Source organism: Neofelis nebulosa, chromosome 7 (genome assembly GCF_028018385.1).
Source record: "Neofelis nebulosa isolate mNeoNeb1 chromosome 7, mNeoNeb1.pri, whole genome shotgun sequence".
Classification (NCBI taxonomy): Eukaryota; Metazoa; Chordata; class Mammalia; order Carnivora; family Felidae; genus Neofelis; species Neofelis nebulosa.
The window spans coordinates 58946972-58965511 of NC_080788.1; the positions used below are offsets into that span (position 1 = coordinate 58946972).

Below are 18540 nucleotides of genomic sequence, written 5' to 3' on the forward strand. Positions count from 1 at the left end.
TGAGATCAAGAGTCACATGCTCTTTTGACCGAGCCAGTCAGGTACCCTTAAACAAAATTCCTTAATAGAACATTCAAGAGCCATCACAATCTGGTCCCCATCTAATTGGGCTATTGCTCCTCTACATTCACTGACATTCTGCCTTTTCTGCTGGTTAGTTTTGGGATATACATGCAGTTCTTTCTGACTGGATACTCTGTTTAGCCTTCTCCATTTATCAGAATTCAGTTTGCTGTCCAAATTCCAAGTTGCATATCACTTGATTTAAGAAATCTTTCCTAACATTACCATTAGAATTAATCTCTTCCATGAGGCCTCATTTATACCTCCAATAAAAGGGCGCCTGGGTGCATCAGTTTGTTGAACATCCAATTCCTGATTTTGGCTCAGATCATGATCCTAGGGTTGTGGGATCTAGCCCCATATTGGGCTCCATGCTAAGCATGGAGCTGGCTCAAGATTCTCTCTAAAAAAAAAAAAAAAAAAAGGAAAGAAAGAAAGAAGAAAGAAAAGATTCTCTCCCTCTGCCCCTCTCCCCCATTTGCACACGCATACTCTATCTCTCTCTCTCTAAAATTAAAAAAAAATTAAAAATATATATATCTCAAATAAAGAAGTTACCATTGTCTACCCTGTATTATGGTTATTGAATTTGTATCTGTCTTTCTACGAAGGTTGTGAACTCTCTTCAGTACTTGCACTATCAAGTAGTTTTACTCATCTTTACACATTTATTGCCAGTCTTTTGCCTAATGTAGGGTTTATTTTAGCTAGGGTACATATTCAGTTGCTGTGGCAAAGACCAAGGTAATAGTGGCTCAAACAAGATAGAAAAAAGTCTATCTCTCTCACACAGGGATGTAGGTTCCTTGTAGCTCATAGCTCTGTCACCATTTGAGTGTCAGCCTCATGTGTATGTCTTAGAGAGCCCCACTATATCCACATGTCAGGCAGTGGGATGGAGAAGGAGGGGTGGAGAGAAAGAACACACCACCCATGGCGTGACCTGGAATTGCACATACATTTCCACTCAAGTCCCATTGGATAGAGCTCAGCCAAACTTAGCTGTGGGAGAGGTTGGGAGATGTAGTCTTTTACAGAACAGTCACGTACTCAGGTAGAACATTGGGAGGAAGGAGAAAATGGATATTGGAGAGAAATTAGCAGTCTTGCCACAGAATCAATGAAAGCCTGCTTTAAAAGATAACATTAAAAAATATTTACTTCACTCGCAGAGATGTGCTAGCAGATTGGGAAAGAGGAAAGGTAAAAAAGAAAAAAAAATAGGCATGATTGCTGAGTGGGAAAGAGAAGAAAAAGAATGAGAGAGAAGGTAGAGAATCAGAAACTCCTTTTGAGTTGACACTATCACTAGATGCCCCCAGCTGACTGGAGTCCAGTTCTCTCTCAAAAAGATGGTCTTTCCTCCCTCAGCAAAGACTTCTTCAAAGCCACTTTGGCCATACAGTGGATTCACATGTCTGATTTGAGCCAGAAATAAGAAACAACTCAGACTGTCACAGCCAATAATAATTCCAAGTAACTAGATACCTCATCTATTAAGAGTTTCCTTTCTTTCAAATTACTATTTGCGAAAGCCTTCTAGAGTAGCTGTGTTTTCCCCTCTATTTAAGGGAGAAAGAGGACAGAAAATGGGAAGATGGACTCACAGCAAAGACTTTTAGGAAAAACTATTGTCTTTGCAGCTTATACTATATTCTCTGTATTAACCAAATTTAAAGACTAGATTTATTAGCGGGACTAGAAGATGTCCGATGTCCCTTCCATAATACGTTCACTTCCCCTTAATTGTTTCTCTTCCTCCACCCCCTCTCTTAGCCCTAATTGTTATAAAAGTTATTTCTTAAAATCAGGCATACTCCCAAGCTGGAAACAACCCAAGTATCCAGCAGAAAAGAACAAATAAACAAACCAGAGTCTGTTCACACAGTAGAATCCTAGGCAACAGCAAAAGGATCAAAGCATTGGTACACACAACATGGAATAATCTCAAAATCATTATGCTGAACAAAAGCAGACAGACACAAAGGAGTAAGTACACTTTGTATGATCCCATTTGCAATACGCTGTAGAACTGTCAAGACTAAGCCATAGTGATAGAAAGCAGAAAAGTAGTCACATGGACCTGAGGGGAAGGGGGTTGACTAATGAGAGGCACAAGGAAACGTTTTGGCCTTTATTTTTTTTATTGTAGTTAAATGCATATAACATAAAGTTTACCACTTTTAAGTGTGCACTGTGTGGCATTAAGTACATTCACATTGTTGGGCAGCCTTCACTATCCTCATTTTCCCCAACTGAAACTCCATACCTGTTAAATACTATCTCCCCATCCCCCTCCCAGCCCCATATAACCACCATTCTACTTAAAAAAATTTTTTTTAATGTTTCTTTTTGAGAGAGAGACAGAGAGAGAGAGACAGAGAGAGAGAGAGAGATTGACAGTGCAAGATTGACAGTGCAAGAGAGAGAGAGAGATTGAGCGGGTCGGAAAGGGAGATACAGAATTCAAAGCAGGCTACAGGCTCCGAGCTGTCATCACAGAGCCCTATATGGGACTGGGTCTCACAAACTGCGAGATGATGACCTGAGCCGAAGTCAGACACAACCGACTGAGCCACCCAGGCACCCCTCTACTTTTTATCTCTATGAATTTGACTGTTCCAGGTACCTCATTCAAATAGAATCATATGATATTTGTCCATCTGTGATTAGCTTATTTCACTTAGTAGAATGTCTTTAAAGTCCATCTGTGGTATAGCATGTGTCAGAATCTCCTTCACTTTTAAGGCTAAATAATATTCCATAGCATGTATAGTCCACATTTTGTTTGTCCACTCATCTATTGATGGGCACTTGGGTTGCTTCCACCTTTTGGCTACGTGGATAATGCTACTATGGACACGGGTGTACAAATATCTGTTGGAGCCCCTGCTTTTACTTCTTTTGGGTGCATGCTCGGAAGTGGAATAGCTGGATCATGTGGTAATTTTAATTTTTTGAGGAATTGCCATAACATTTTCTACAGCAGCTGCACCATCTTACATTCCCACCACCAATGCACAAGGGGTCCAATTTCTCCACATCCTCGGCAACACTTGTTTTGTGTTTTTTAATAATAGCCATCCTAATGGATTAAAGTTGTATTTAATTGTGTTTTTTTATTTGGATTTCCCTAATGATGATGTTGAGCATCTTTTCATTTGTTTATTGTTTATAGATCTTCTTCAGAGAAATGTTTACTCAAGTCCTTTCTCCAAATTTTAATCAGTATGTTTTTGTTGTTGTTGTTCTTGGGTTGTAGGAGTTCTTTATAAATTCTGGATACCAATCCCTTTTCAGATATAATTTGTAAATATTTTCTCCTATTCCATGGGTTGCTTTTTCATTGTTGATAGTGTGCTTTGATGCACAAAAGTTTTAAATTTGGAGGAAGTACAACTTACCTATTTTTCTTTAATTGCCTGTGCATTTGGTGTCATATCCAAGAAATCGTTGCCAAATCCAGTATCATGAAGTTTCTCCCCCTATGTTTTCATCTGAGTTTTATAGTTTTAGCTCTTATACTTAGGTCTTTGATCCATATTGACTTGATTTCTGTATATGATGTAAAATAAAAGTTCAATCTTTTTTTTTTTTTCATTTGGATATCCAGTTTTTCCAATACCACTTGTTAAGAAGACTGCCCTTTCCCCATTGAATGATCTTGATGCCCTTGAAAATCATTTGACCATTTATGTGAGGGCTCATTTATGGGCTCTCTGTTTTAGTCCATTAGTCCATATGTCTGTGTTTATGCCAGAATAGTAGTTTAGATTACTATAGCTTTGTAGTAAGTTTTGAAATTGGGAATTGTGTGGCCTCCAACTTTGCTCTTGTTTTCCAAGATTGTTTTTGCCTAATCAGTGTCCTTTAGGTTCCATATGAATTTTAGGATGGATTTTTCTGTATCTGCAAAAAATGTAGAAATTTTGATAGGGCTCGCACTGAAACTATACATTACTTTGGGTCGTACTAACATATGAAATAAGGAAAATTTTGATGATAAAAAAGTTCTATGTCTTGATTGTGATGATACATGAGTGCATTATTTTTCAAAATTCACAGAGCTGGGGCACCTGGGTGGCTCAGTCAGTTGAACATCCAACTTTGGCTCAGATCACGATCTCATGGGTCATGAGTTCAAGCCCCACACTGGGCTCTCTGCTGTCAGCACAGATCCTGTTTCCCTCTCTCTGCCCCTCCTCTGCTGTGCTCTCTCTCAAAAATATTCATTAAGGGGCGCCTGGGTGGCGCAGTCGGTTAAGCGTCCGACTTCAGCCAGGTCACCATCTCGTGGTCCGTGAGTTCGAGCCCCGCGTCAGGCTCTGGGCTGATGGCTCGGAGCCTGGAGCCTGTTTCCGATTCTGTGTCTCCCTCTCTCTCTGCCCCTCCCCCGTTCATGCTATGTCTCTCTCTGTCCCAAAAATAAATTAAAAAACGTTGAAAAAAAAATTTTTTTTTAAATATTCATTAAAAAGAAATTCACAGAACTATATGCTTAAAATGAGTATACCATATTGCACGTCAATTATACCTGAATAAATTGATTAAAAACTTTTATTTATTTATTTTAAATGTTTATTTTGAAAGAGAGAGTGAGCAGGGGAGAGGTGGCGGGGGTGTGGAGGGAGAGAATCCCAAGCAGGCTCTGCCCTGTCAGCGCAGTACTGGCTGGGGGGGGGGGGGGGGGGGGGGGGGAGGGGGCGGGGGGGGGGGGGAGTTCCATCCCAGGAACTGTGAGATCATGACCTGACCTGTACCCAAGTGACAAATGCCTAACGGACTGAGGCACCCAGGCGCCCCTTGATTAAAAACTTTTCAGATACTGTAGACTAGGTGCTGGAGAAATCTGTGCCAATGGACACAGAAAAGAAAAAAAGGCTCAAGATATTCTATTCTCTCTCTAGTCAAAGGATCTGGAAAGGAGTGGACCAAACACAGAAAGCTGAATTAGAAATGGTTGGCATACCAGGAGACTGAAGGGAAGACGTAGGACAATGAGAAGCAGTGACCGTACCTGTGGGCAATCTTGGACTTCTGAATAGGCAGGGGCTTTCATTCTATTCTTGCCCAACCTCACCTCACACATACTTAGCTATTTGTATTTTATTATTGTTTTATTCCTTTGGTTCTTGAAGATTTCTTCATAAAATGAAAATAGCCTTGGGAAGCATTCAGCTTCCATCAGTTAACATTTTAGTTACCAATTAAACCAGTGGGTAAAAGCAATGGGGTGTAGTGGTTAGTTTTATATGTCAATTTGGTTAGACTATAGCTCCCTAGTTACTCAATCAAACACTAATTTAAGTGTTACAGTGAAGGTATTTTGTAAATATGAATTAAATCCATAACCAGTTGATTTTATTTGAAAAAAATTAAGTTTTTTATTTATTTTGAGAGAGAGAGCATACACACAAGCAGGGGAGGGGCAAATGGAAGGAGAGACAGAATCCCAAGCAGGCTCCACCCCATCAGCTCAGAACCTGATGTGGGTCTTGAACTCATGAACTATGAGATCATGACCTGAGCCGAGATCATGACCTTAGCCAAGATCCAGAGTCGGGTGTTTAACTGACTGCACCACCCAGGCATCCTATAATCAGTAGATTTTAAATAAGAGAGATTATTGTAGATAATCTGGGTGGGCCTGACTCAGTAAGTTAAAGGGTTTTAAAAGAAAAACTGAGGGGCGCCTGGGTGGCTCAGTTGGTTAAGTGGCCGACTTTGGCTCAGGTCATGATCTCGCGGTCCGTGAGTTCAAGCCCCACGTCAGGCTCTGTGCTGACAGCTCAGAGCCTGGAGCCTATTTCAGATTCTGTGTCTCCCTCTCTCTGACCCTCCCCCGTTCATGCTCTGTTTCTCTCTGTCTCAAAAATAAATAAACGTTAAAAAAAAATTTTTTTTTTAAAAAGAAAAACTGAGTTTCCTCTGAAGAAGAAATTCCTCTGTACAGAACAACTTCAGCTGGTGCCCAGGAGTCTCAGTCTGCTCTTCTTAATGGCCTACCCTACCAGTGTGCCTTGCCAGACCACCACAGTCCTATAAACTAATTCCATGCATTAATGTCTTATTAGTTAGGGATAGGAGGATAGGCAGGGAGAGGCTTGCAGAAGGAATAAATGTAGAGGAACAGCAAAGGGAGGGCTGACAGGGTAGTTGATTTGACAATTCTACCCCAGGCAGGGTGCATTTGGGGAAAGTAAAAGGCAAAAAAAAAAAAAAAAAAACAACCCAAAAACAGAAACAAAAAAAACCCAGGAGTCAGAGGACACTGAGAGTTCAAAGTAAAGGAAGCAAGAAAGGTGGGGACACTGCACCAAAAACTCACTCTTCTTCAGCAGCTTTAATTATTGCCAGCAGTGGGGGTGGAGAGGGAGTATTGACTTTCTGATGGAACCTTGAATCTGCAGATTGTATGAAAGTTATTCCTTGGAACACCACAAGTTCACATTTGCTACTTTGTGCATTCCTATTCCTTTGTGTAACCAGAGAGGTAAATGTATACCTTTGCAATTAATGCTTCCAAATCACCTGCAAAGTCAAATGCACCTGAAAAAAAAGAAAGGAAGGAAGGAAGGAAGAAAAAAAGAAAGAAAGAAAAAAAGAAAGAAAAAGAGAAAAGAAAAAAAAGAAAAAAGAAAGATCAGAGGGAATTGAGTTTCTTCTATATCTAGAGTGTTTCCCCAAATACCATGGATAATTCTGGCAAATTTTCCAGAAACTAGTAGGTATTCTAAACTAAGTGCATATTTGAATAATTCAATAGGAAGAATATAATTCAGATAGGATGTTGGGATAAATACATACTTTAATAAGCAAGTTAGTAAAAAGATGGCAGTGTATATGAGTTTTGAAAGAATAAAATAACCCTTGACTATAGTACAATCTTCAGGGGACTTTAAGAAGGCAACTACATCCAAATGACAAAAATCAAGAATAAGCGAAAAGTCAGAGATCCAAAACTGGACAGACTTAAAATTATACCAAATATTAAAGGAATTAGCAATTGGATGAGAATTGTAAAAATTCACCTGGTAGGCTAGAATTTTTCACATAGAAATTACATGAAAAAGAAGTAGTTAAAATAAATTAGAAAATCTTTGCTATAAAAAAATTTGGGGTTACTACTGAAACACGATAACATGGATGAATTTCAAAAACATTGTGTTTAATGAAAGGAGCCTGTACTAAACAATGTATACCGTGTTTACATAAAGTTCTAGAACAGGAAAGACTGATTTATGACATAAACTAATCAAAACAATGGCTAGTTATGGGGGATAAGGAAAGAGAATGACTGGAATGAACAAGATGAAACTTTCCAGCGCAATTATTAGTCATCAGGAAAATACATACAAAGTGCAAGTTAGAACTACAATGAATTACTCCAACGAAAACTATGCACCAAGATAGGCATATAAATCAATGGAACAGAACTGAGAGTCCAGAAATAAGCCCACACATTAGTGGTCAATTGTTTTTCCACAAAATAGCCAAGACAATTCAATGAAGAGAATAGCCTTTTCAACAAATGATGCTGGGACATCTGGATATCCACAGGTAAAAGATGCAGTTTGGGCCCTTCCTTCACACCATACACAAAAATTAACTCAAAGTGGATTATAGATTTTTTAAAATGTTTATTTTGGGGGTGGGGAGGACATGAGTGGGGGAAGGGATGGAGAGAGATGGAGAGAAAGAGAGAAAGAATTCGTATGGAGCCCCAGTGCACAGCTCAAACCAACAAACCATGAGATCATGATCTGAGCTGAAATAAAAACTCAGATGCTTAACCAACTGAGCCACCCAGGCATCTCGAATTATAAATTTATATGTAAAAGATAAAGCTACAGAACTCCTAACAGAAAAAATAGATGTAAATACTTGTAACTTTGGATTAGGCAATGATTTCTTAGCTCTAACACCAAAAACACAAACAAAAAAAGAAAAATAGATAAATCAGAATTCAACAAAATTAAATGAAAAGAAACCCTGACAATACCCCATGTTGGTGAGGATTAGCAGTAACCTCTTATACTTTCCTAATGTAGGTATAAAATGGTATAAACTCTTTGGAAAGCTGGAGGTTTCTTACCAAGTTATACATGTAGCACTCCCATAACCTAGAAATTCTGTTAGGCATTTACCTAAAAGAAATGATGGATATCTATGAATATTATAAAATTCTTTTTGTGGAGAATGTTATTGACTCAGTAGCCCCAATTCAAGGAAAGCCCTCAGGAAGATGACAGCAAGGGATGTTCTGGTGCTGCTTATTTGGGGGAAGAATTAAAGCTAAGGGTCCCTCTTTGGAAATGTTTGTCCTTAACTACTCAGCTTAACTAACTCAAGATTGGTTAGTAAGCTTAAAAAAAAAAGAAAAAAGAAAGATATTTATTGAGCACTTAGTATATGACAGGCACTGTGTTATGTGGTTAATCTCATTTAGGTGCCACCAAAATCCTAGCAGTGAATACAACAGTAATATTTCCTTCATTTTACAAATGGAGTAACTAAAGAGAGTTTGCCCATGGTCACCCAGGTAAATTCATGATTATACATACCATGGCTAAAAGAAATGAATCTGTCTCTTTCATCTTTGGGTTACCAAAGTCCAGCACAAATTGATTATGTAAATGAATGAATGAATGAATGAATGAACTAGTGAATGGTAGAAGCACTTGACTGTCTGACTTCAGAGAATACACACTAGTGTCTCTATTCTACAGTAACTCTAACAGCCCTATTTTTAAGACACAATTTTTAATTTAAGGCTTTTTTTGTTTTGTTTTGCATATAGATACTTTAGAGATATAGCTTTGACAAGCCAGTGAAATTTTTCTTTCAAAATTCTAAATGCTAGCAGGACCCCTGAAATTCACTTACTGAAAGTAAACAAAATGTAGTAATTACTTGAAGGAGTCAGTAGTAATTACTGTCACACTCTGTCAGCTGGGTTAATGTACATGCTGATAACAGAGGCATTTAAAATACCCTTGTTAGTTAAGGTAAATAATGCCAGCTGCTCTAACAGATGCACCCTAGAATCTCCAAGTATTAACCAAAGTGCATTTCTCCTTCACCATACAGTCCTGTGGAGGTCAGCAGGTTGTGGGAGCTCTGCTCCTTCCACTGAATGGCTGTGCCTTCCTCTATTACTAGTATTTTTTATGGGGCAGGCTGGAAGGGCACATATCAGTTTGTTTACATTTTATTGGCCAGAACTCAGGGAGAAGGCCTCACCTAACTGCAAGCTGTTTGCCCCAGCCAAGAAAAGAGGACAAAGATAATGACATGGATACTAACAAGAAATGAGTAGTCTGTGTGGAAACACCCCAACCCCAGGGGTAGGGACCTCTCAAAATCCAACAAAAAAGGGATGTTAAGCCTACTATGACATCTGGAATATGCTGTTGCTGTTTAAAACAGACCAGTAGCTACTGACTTAATGAAAATATCAGATAAAATTAAAGTATAAAGGAGAAGAAAATAATAAGCATAAAGATATCACAACTAGGTAAAAATATATGTATATTTACTGTTAGTCAAAAGGATCAGAATGTTTTTATATCTGAAGTTCTGTCCAAAGGAAAAAAGAGAAGTAAAGGAAGATGAATTACTCTATAATGGTGCTTAATCTGCCCAAAAGCTGGGCTAAAATGGGGATAACAGGGGTCAGTTGTTCCTGTTCTGGCTAGCGAGTGCTGTGTAACAAACTACTGCAAAATAAAAGTATGGGTCATGAATTTAAGCATGACTCAGCTGGAGAAATCTGTTCCACGAAGCATCATGGAGGACAACTTGATATTCATCTGGCAGATGGAGTGGTCTGGGGCATCCAAGATGGCTTCACACACATGTCTAGTATTTTGGCTAGAAATCCAGGCTAAGTGTAAACTGTTAAATAGAGTGGCTATGTTGACATCAGACAAAATAGAATTTAAATTAAAAATTGTCACAGGAGGGGCGCCTGGGTGGCGCAGTCGGTTGAGCGTCCGACTTCAGCCAGGTCACGATCTCGCGGTCCGTGAGTTCGAGCCCCGCGTCAGGCTCTGGGCTGATGGCTCGGAGCCTGGAGCCTGTTTCCGATTCTGTGTCTCCCTCTCTCTCTGCCCTTCCCCCGTTCATGCTCTGTCTCTCTCTGTCCCAAAAATAAATAAAAAAAAAAAAAAAAAAAAATTGTCACAGGAGACAAAGAAGGACATTATACAGTGAGAAAAGGGTCAATATACCACGAAGATAAAACAATTTCAAGTATATATGCACTCAACATCAAAGCATCCAAATATATCAAGCAAACTGACAAAACTGAAGGGAGAAATAGACAGGAATACAATCACAGTAGGAGACTTTAATCCCCATTTTCAATAATGAACAGAACATCCAGATAGAAGATCACTATAAGTGAAAAACACTATCGAGCAAATGGACCTAACAGATACCTACTGAACATTCCAGCCAACAGCAGAAAAAAACATAATCTTCTCAAGGGCACATGGGTCTCTCTCCAGGTGAGATCACATGTCAGGTCACAAAACAAGTCTTAACAAATTAAGAAGACTGAAACCATACCAAGTATCTTTTCTAATCACAATAGAATAAAACTGGAAATCAACAGCAAAAGGAAAATTGGGAAATTCACAAATATGTTGAAGTTAAACAACTTTTAAGCAACCACTGGTTCAAAGAATAAGTCAAAAGGGAAATTAGAAAATACCTCAAGACAAAGAAAAATAAAAACCCAACCTACCAAAACTTAAGGGATGCAGCAAAAGCAGTGCTGAGAGGGAAGTTGATAGCAATAAATGCCTATATTAAAAAAGAAGAAAAATCTCAAGTAAGTAATTTGTACCACAAAGAGCTGGAAAAAGAAAAAGATTAAGCCCAAATTTAGCAAAAGTCTGGAAACAGCAAAAATTAGAGCAGAAATAAATTTTAAAAAAGAAATGGGAAAAAATCAACAAAATTAACAGTAGATATTTTGAAATGAAAAACAAAATTGACAAGCCCTTTGACTAAGTAATGTAACAAAGAAAGACTCAAATAAAATCAGAAATGAGAGGCAAAATAACAACTGAAAGCACAGAAATAGAAAAGATTATGAGACTATTATGAAAAATTATATGCCAATGAATTGGACAACTTAGAAGTAATGAATAAATTCCTAGAAACATCTAATCTTCCAAAACAAAATCAGAAAGAAATAGAAAATTTGAACTGACTAATTACTAGCAATGAGATTGAATCAGTAATCAAAACTCCCAGCAGGGGTGCCTGGGTAGCTCAGTCGGTTAAGCGTCTGACTCTCCATTTTGGCTTTTTTAAAAAAAATGTTCATTTATTTATTTACTTTGAGAGAGAGAGAAAGAGAGCAGGAGCAGTGGCAGGGGTAGGGGGGGAGGTGCAGAGAGAGAAAGAGAGAGAGAGAATCTCAAGCAGGCTCCATGCTGTCAGTGCAGAGCCTGATATGGGGCTTGAACTCACCAACCGCCAGATCATGACCTGAGCCAGAATCAAGAGTCAGATACTTAATTGACTGAGCCACCCAGGCACCCAAAAAAAATTCTCAAAAGAAAAACTCCCAACAAAGAAGACAAAAAAAGTTCCCAACAAACAAAAGTCCAGGACCAGATGGCTTCACAGGTGAATTCTATCAAACATTTAAAGAAGAGTCAATAGGGGCGCCTGGGTGGCGCAGTCGGTTAAGCGTCCGACTTCAGCCAGGTCACGATCTCGCGGTCTGTGAGTTCGAGCCCCGCGTCAGGCTCTGGGCCGATGGCTCGGAGCCTGGAGCCTGTTTCCAATTCTGTGTCTCCCTCTCTCTCTGCCCCTCCCCCGTTCATGCTCTGTCTCTCTCTGTCCCAAAAATAAATAGAAAACGTTGAAAAAAAAAAATTTAAAGAAGAGTCAATACCTACTCTTCTCAAACTATTGCAAAAAACAAAAGACAAAGAAAAGCTTCCAAATTCATTCTATGTGACCAGCATTACCCTGATACCAAAAGACATCACAAAAAAAGAAAGCTACAGGCCAATATCTTTCGTGAACATAGATGCAAAAATCCTCAACAAAATATTAGCAAACTGAATCCAACAGTACTTCTTTCTTTAAGTTTATTTATTAATTTTGAGACAGAGAGTGTGTGCACACAAAGGAGGGGAGGGGAGAGGAAGGGGGTGGGGCAGAGAGAGAGTGAGAATCCCAAGCAGGCTCTGTGCTATCAGCGCAGAGCCCTATCTCAACCAACTGAGCCACCCAGTTGCCCCTGAATCCAACAGTACTTAAAATAAAATCATTCACCATCATCAAGTGGGATTTATTCCAGGGATGTAAGGGTGGTTCAATACTTGCAAATCAATCAATGTGATACATCGCATTAACAAGAGAAAGGATAAAAACCATACAATTATCTCAATAGATGCAGAAAAACCATTTGTTAAAAAAAGCAAAGTACAACGTCCACCCATGATAAAAACTCTCAACAAAGTAGGGCTAGAGGGAGCATACATCAACATACTAAAGACCATATATGAAAACCTCAAAGCTAACATCATACTCAGTGGTGGAAAATCGAGAGTTTTTCCTCCAAGACAAGGATGTCCACTCTCACCACTTTGATTCAACCTAGTACTGGAAGTTCTAGCCATAGCAATCAGCTATAATTAAGCCAGGCATTCCTCTTCATGCTGCTCACTTTCACCCAGGACAGTATGTGAATGCCACAGTAAAAACTATTGGTGAAGGCTTCAAGGTGCCATGAAAAGATGGGGATTTGAAGACCAGCCTGCTACTTACCATTAAATGAAAATCCACAGGAGACTTGGAGCTCTTTCAAACAAGAATGCTTCCATTCTGGCCTGGAACTAAAACAGGCTAGACAAATGGGAAGCATAGATGGACAGCATATGGACCCTAAGTGTGGACACAACACACAATATAATCTATGTAAATGACTCTCTACCAGGACATAACAACAGCTCAGTGACTATCAGAGATTCTAAACTGTCTTCATCTAAGTATTTCTGTAAAAATCTACCATTTCTGGGGTGCCTGGGTGGCTCAGTCAGTTATGTGCCTGACTTCAGCTCAGGTCATAATCTCACAGTTCGAGTTTGATCCCCGCGTTGGGCTCTGTGCTGACAGCTCAGAGCCTGGAGCCTGCTTTGGATTCTGTGTCTCCCTCTCTCTCTGCCCCTCCTCCACTCGTACTCTGTGTGGGTGTCTCTCTCTCAAAAATAAATAAACATTAAAAAGATTAAAAAGTAAAAAGCTACCATTCCCTATATATTTTCCTGATGGAGATAAAGAGGATCAACCAGAAGATTTGTATGATGAAAACATGCACCGACTTATATTCTCCTTTCTTAGCCACAATACCACACATGTTATTTCCATCAAGAGCATTGATATATCAGCTGTCCTCCAACTGAGTTTTGTTAGCAAAATTACCACTCAGATTAAATACATTGGATATGACAAATTTTGCAGTTTGCTGGCAGTTTGCTGACAGTTTGCATTTTAGCAAAACCTCTGTAACATTTCCCAAGTTATCTTAAGTGTTTATAAATTTAACTTCTTTTATTAAAAGCAATGATGATGAAGCACCTGGGTGGCTCAGTCAGTTGAGCATCTGACTCTTTTGATTTTGGCTTGAGTCATGATCCCAGGGTCATGAGATCAAGCCCTATGTCAGGCTCAATCCCTATGAGAGGGATTCTCTCTCTCCTCTTTCTGCCACTCCTCCATCCACACTCTCTCTCTTTCTCTCTCAAAATAAATAAATAAATGAACATTTAAAAAAATGAGTAAGTTCTAGAGAACTACCATACAACACTGTACCTATAGTCAACAATAATATATCAATACTTAAAAAGTTGTTAGGAGGGTAGGGGCAACTAGGTGGCTCAGCTGGTTAAACATCTGACTTTGGCTCAGGCCATGATCTCACTGTTCATGAGTTCAAGCCCTGTGTCAGGCTCTGTGCTGAGAACTCAGAGCCTGGAGCCTGCTTCAGATTCTGTGTCTCCCTCTCTCTCTGCCCCTCCCCTGCTCACACTCTGTGTGTTTGTGTGTGTGTGTGTGTGTGTGTGTGTGTGTGTGTCTCTCAAAAATAAACATTAAAAAAAAATCACAAAATATTGTTAGGGGGGTAAATCTTATGTTAACTGTTCTTTCCACGATAAAGTAAAATACAAAAAAAATTGAATCACCAAAAGGATCCTTTGTGTGTGTGTGTGTGTGCGCAAAACTATTGTATCTACAAAAATGGCACAAAAGTGAATTCAACAGTCGATGCACTTGAGTATTTTATTCATCTCTTTAACAAAAGATATTCTAACACTATAGAACTGAATAAGAACAGCAGCTGTTAAGCACTAGAGTCATATAAGTTACACCAGATCAGGCAAATATTGCCCAAGTAAAATTCTATTGTTAGAGCTGAAACAGGTTTAAGGACATTCAAGTTCAAGCACAGAGATACAAATCTTTCAGAGCCCCATCTATTTTTGTTTGAAGAATGTGACCTTTCTTCCAACTTGTGGTCTTAAACTTCTGTTTTACAAAATCTAAAAGGAGGGGTGCCTGGGTGGCTCAGTCAGTTAAGTGTCTGACTTCGGCTCAGGTCATGATCTCACAGTTTGTGAGTTCAAGCCCCGCCAGGGGCTCTGTGCTGCCAGCTCAGAGCCTGGAACCTGCTTCAAACTCTGTGTCTCCCTCTCTCTCTGCCCCTCCCCTGCTCATGCTCTGTCTCTCAATAATAAATAAACATTAAAAAAAATTTAAAAAAATCCAAAAGGAAATGCAAAAGAAATTAATACAATAGAGGTTATTTTATTTATTTTATTTTTTTTAATGTTTATTTTTTGAGAGAGACAGAGAGAAAAAAAAAATGGGTGGGGAGGGGCAGAGAGAGAGAGAGGGAGATGCAGAATCCGAAGCAGGCTCCAGGCTCTGAGCTGTCAGCACAGACCCCGATGCGGGGCTTGAACTCAGGAGCTGTGAGATCATAACCTGAGCTGAAGTCGGAGGCTTAACCTACTGAGCCACCTAGGCACCCCATGGTTATTTTAAACAAGAGTAACATACAGAGCTGAATTAAGATGAATTAAAGAAAGCCAAAACATTACAATCATAAAACTTGCTTGTTACTTGTTGGAACCAGTCCTACACTAGGAGTTAGGTAATATATACAATTATTTTCAAGCAGATTACTTTATGTTGCTCAAACACGTTCTCTTTATCAGCGCACTGTTAAACTAATCAAAAACTCTCCACGCGTATATTTCCTTACAATAGCAGCACACACTACTGCTACCTGCAAAGCTCTCATTCTCAAATGACTTACTGAATGAAAGGAAATGAAAAGCAGAGAAAGAACAAGGAGAAATAATGAGAATTAGAAGATTCATGCAGTTCAGCTCTTTTAATCAGCCAGCCAGCTTGCTGGCGGCAAGGAATGGTTTCTGTGGAGGAAGTTTCTGTGGAGTGGGAATGCGGGTCATCAGTGACTTGTCTTAGTCAGAGCTGCAGTAGGAAGCTGCTTCCTCTTCAGTTGTGTTTTAGCCAGGTTGTAATCCCTGGCATCAAAGTATTTTTGCCCTTTCTGCAATCGTTTCCTTAAGAAATCTAAACCTCCAGGCTTTTGTCCCAGATGACGATACCTTGGTTTTAATTTTGCTTCCTCGGCTTTCTCTGGACTCATCACTTTATCTTCCATTGCCTTCTACTCCTCCGTGGAGGCTGCCTTGGGGACCTCCATGGACATACTGCTTCCTCTTCCCCTGCTTCTCTTCATCAGAAGGATTCTATCAAGTATCAGGGTTAAAGACTCCAAGTCCAGGACTCTACAGTGTGGGATACATACCTTGTTAACAGTCATGAGATACTGGATTTGGAGATTTAAACCCCACACACCCTTGGTCAAAACCAAGCAAAGGAAGGAAATGTAACAATACAAAAAAACCAAAACAAAACAAAACCATGAATCAGACTTGGTCAGCTCTGTGGTAACATTAAGGCCTGAGAGTGGAATAATGCAATTCACAAACTTCTCTTTTGTAACAATATTTAGGAACAGTGAATTTCTTCACTGTAAATCAAGTGTAAGATCCTGACACTTATATGTAACACAGTGCAATCACATTTGGCTGTTCTGTGACAAAGAGGAAAAGAGGGAACTCTCAGAATCGCTGTAGCTTTGAACCTGCAAAATATTCTGCACACTTTCATATTCAGTACATGCCCCTCAAAAAAAAATCAAGCCATATATAGAAGTGAATGCAGTGAATCATCAGAATCCTCCTCTCCTCCTCACCCCTCATCCCTACACTTTGGTATCACTTTGATATGTATCCTTCCTGTTTGTATGCACATATACCTACACGCAGTATATACATGATTAGGTATTATCCTAACCACATCATTCTTGATTTGCCTTTCCTACTTAAAATTTCTATTGGCTACATAGTATTACATATGACAATTTCAGCAATCACTCATTGAGGGGATATGTTTCATTGTATTTCACTTCTTTTTTCTATTTTTAAACTATTATTTTTAATCTATACAAGTAAAACTTGCCCATATTTTTAAAAATTCAGACCGTATAGATGTGTGTAAAATGAAAAACAAAAACATCTCCTACCTCCCATCCCCACCAACCACATCACTGCCACACCCATTACTCAGAGGTTTTTTATCAATACTTTCTGTTTTTGGGGTTTTTAAATTTTTTTTAACATTTATTTATTTTTGAGAGAAAGAGACACAGTGTGAGCAGGAGAGGGGGAGAGAGAAAGGGAGACACACAATCCAAAACAGGCTCCAGGCTCTGAGCTGTCAGCACAGAGCCCGAAGTGGGGCTCAAACTCTCGAGCAGTGAGATCATGACCTGAGCTGAAGTCAGATGCTTAACCCACTGAGCCACCCAGGGGCCCCAATAGTTTCTGTTTTAAATTCTACTACTGTTTACCACCGAAACTATATGTAATATATTTACACCCTTTTTTCTTGATTTATAAACTATAGATATTAGTTATTAACTCCTCATAATGAAAAATTAGGACCGTTTTATTTAAATTTGTAAATTCAGGGGTGCCTGGGTGGCTCAGTCAGTTAAGCATCCGACTTTTGATTTTGGCTCAGGCCATGATCTCATGGTTGGTCCTGGAATCAAGCCCTGAGTCGGGCTCCACACTGATTGTCGAGCCTGTTTGGGATTCTCTCTCTCTGCCCCTCCCCTGCTCTTTCTCTCTCAAAATAAATAAATAAACATTTTTTAAAAATTAGTAAATTCGACACATGGATGAAAATGAAATACAGCATTTAGCTATTGGATAAATCCAACCTGCTGCTAATAACGAATCGTCTTTTGCGGTAACACAACCTGGTTGCTACACATACTAGTTTAATTTGAGAAATACAGTAGTTTACTAATAACTTGGATTTAGACACCGATAAACTCCTTTAGGGGATGGGAACGCCTCAGTTCACATCATGGTGCTGCTGCAGATTAACTCTGTGACTGTAAACACATTGCTTCACCTCACAGTGCCCTAGTTCCCTATCTCTTCAAGTAGGAATGATAACTATATCTCACAGATCTGAATAAGAATCAAATTAAATAAATTGTGCCTTTGAAAATGAGGCATCCTTAGTGCCTTTCCCTTTAGCCATCTGTGCCATTCCTGGAGCTGGTGCCCGGCAAACAAGGCAGAGCCCGGCAGATAGGTCAGGCTGCGGCAAGGTCAGGAATCCTCCCTGTGCCCATGCCTTATTGCTTCTCAGGTTTCAAGCCCCTAAGAGATCTGATGGGAGGGGGGTGCCAGCAGGAGTGGAAACTGAACCAGCATTTGAGTTAGCAGGGTCTCTCATGTACCCCAAGAATGGGCAGTCCTAAAGCAAAACTAGAAGCTGCAAGCGGGAGAGATAGATGTCTGTTGCCAGGGGTGGTAGCAATAGAGGCACCAATCCCCTCAGCCTGGAGCAGGATTTCAGTATCTGACAGGGGACAGGGAGTGCGATGGGAGCAGCCGTGGATGTAGGAATCAGATTTCTAAGTTTCTGAGATAGTCCCAGGAATTAGGTCCCGGGACATGACAGCAGAAGGGGAGAGAGGAGCGCCTGGTTGCAGACAGGAATATGTCATTGCCCTGGGTGACCCAACAGTCTTACATCGACTTAGCTCTCCACCTTGGCTTCCTCATTAACTTAACTTGCACGAGGTAACCTGACGATTTTGTATTTCTTTCTGTAAATTATTGTCATTTCCTTTATTTTAATTTTCATGTTAAGAAAAATTTCAAACACACAGAAGTAGGGAAATAATATAATTAGTATATAACATATATAATGTACAAAGAGTATAAAATACCCATTAACCAAATTCAATCATTATTATCAAGATTTTCCCACACCTGCTTCACTTAAAAATTTTTTTAAGGGGCGCCTGGGTGGCGCAGTCGGTTAAGCGTCCGA

At 39.5% G+C, this 18540-nt stretch overlaps 1 protein-coding gene and 1 pseudogene across 3 annotated transcripts in view; both read right to left on the reverse strand.

The window, feature by feature from the left end:
• The window catches only part of BLOC1S6 (biogenesis of lysosomal organelles complex 1 subunit 6), a 133164-nt gene that overhangs the window by 50271 nt on the left and 64353 nt on the right, over window positions 1–18540 (reverse strand). The gene's annotated exons all lie outside the window — the stretch shown is intronic.
• On the reverse strand, window positions 14345–18498 carry LOC131516622 (cAMP-regulated phosphoprotein 19-like; annotated as a pseudogene).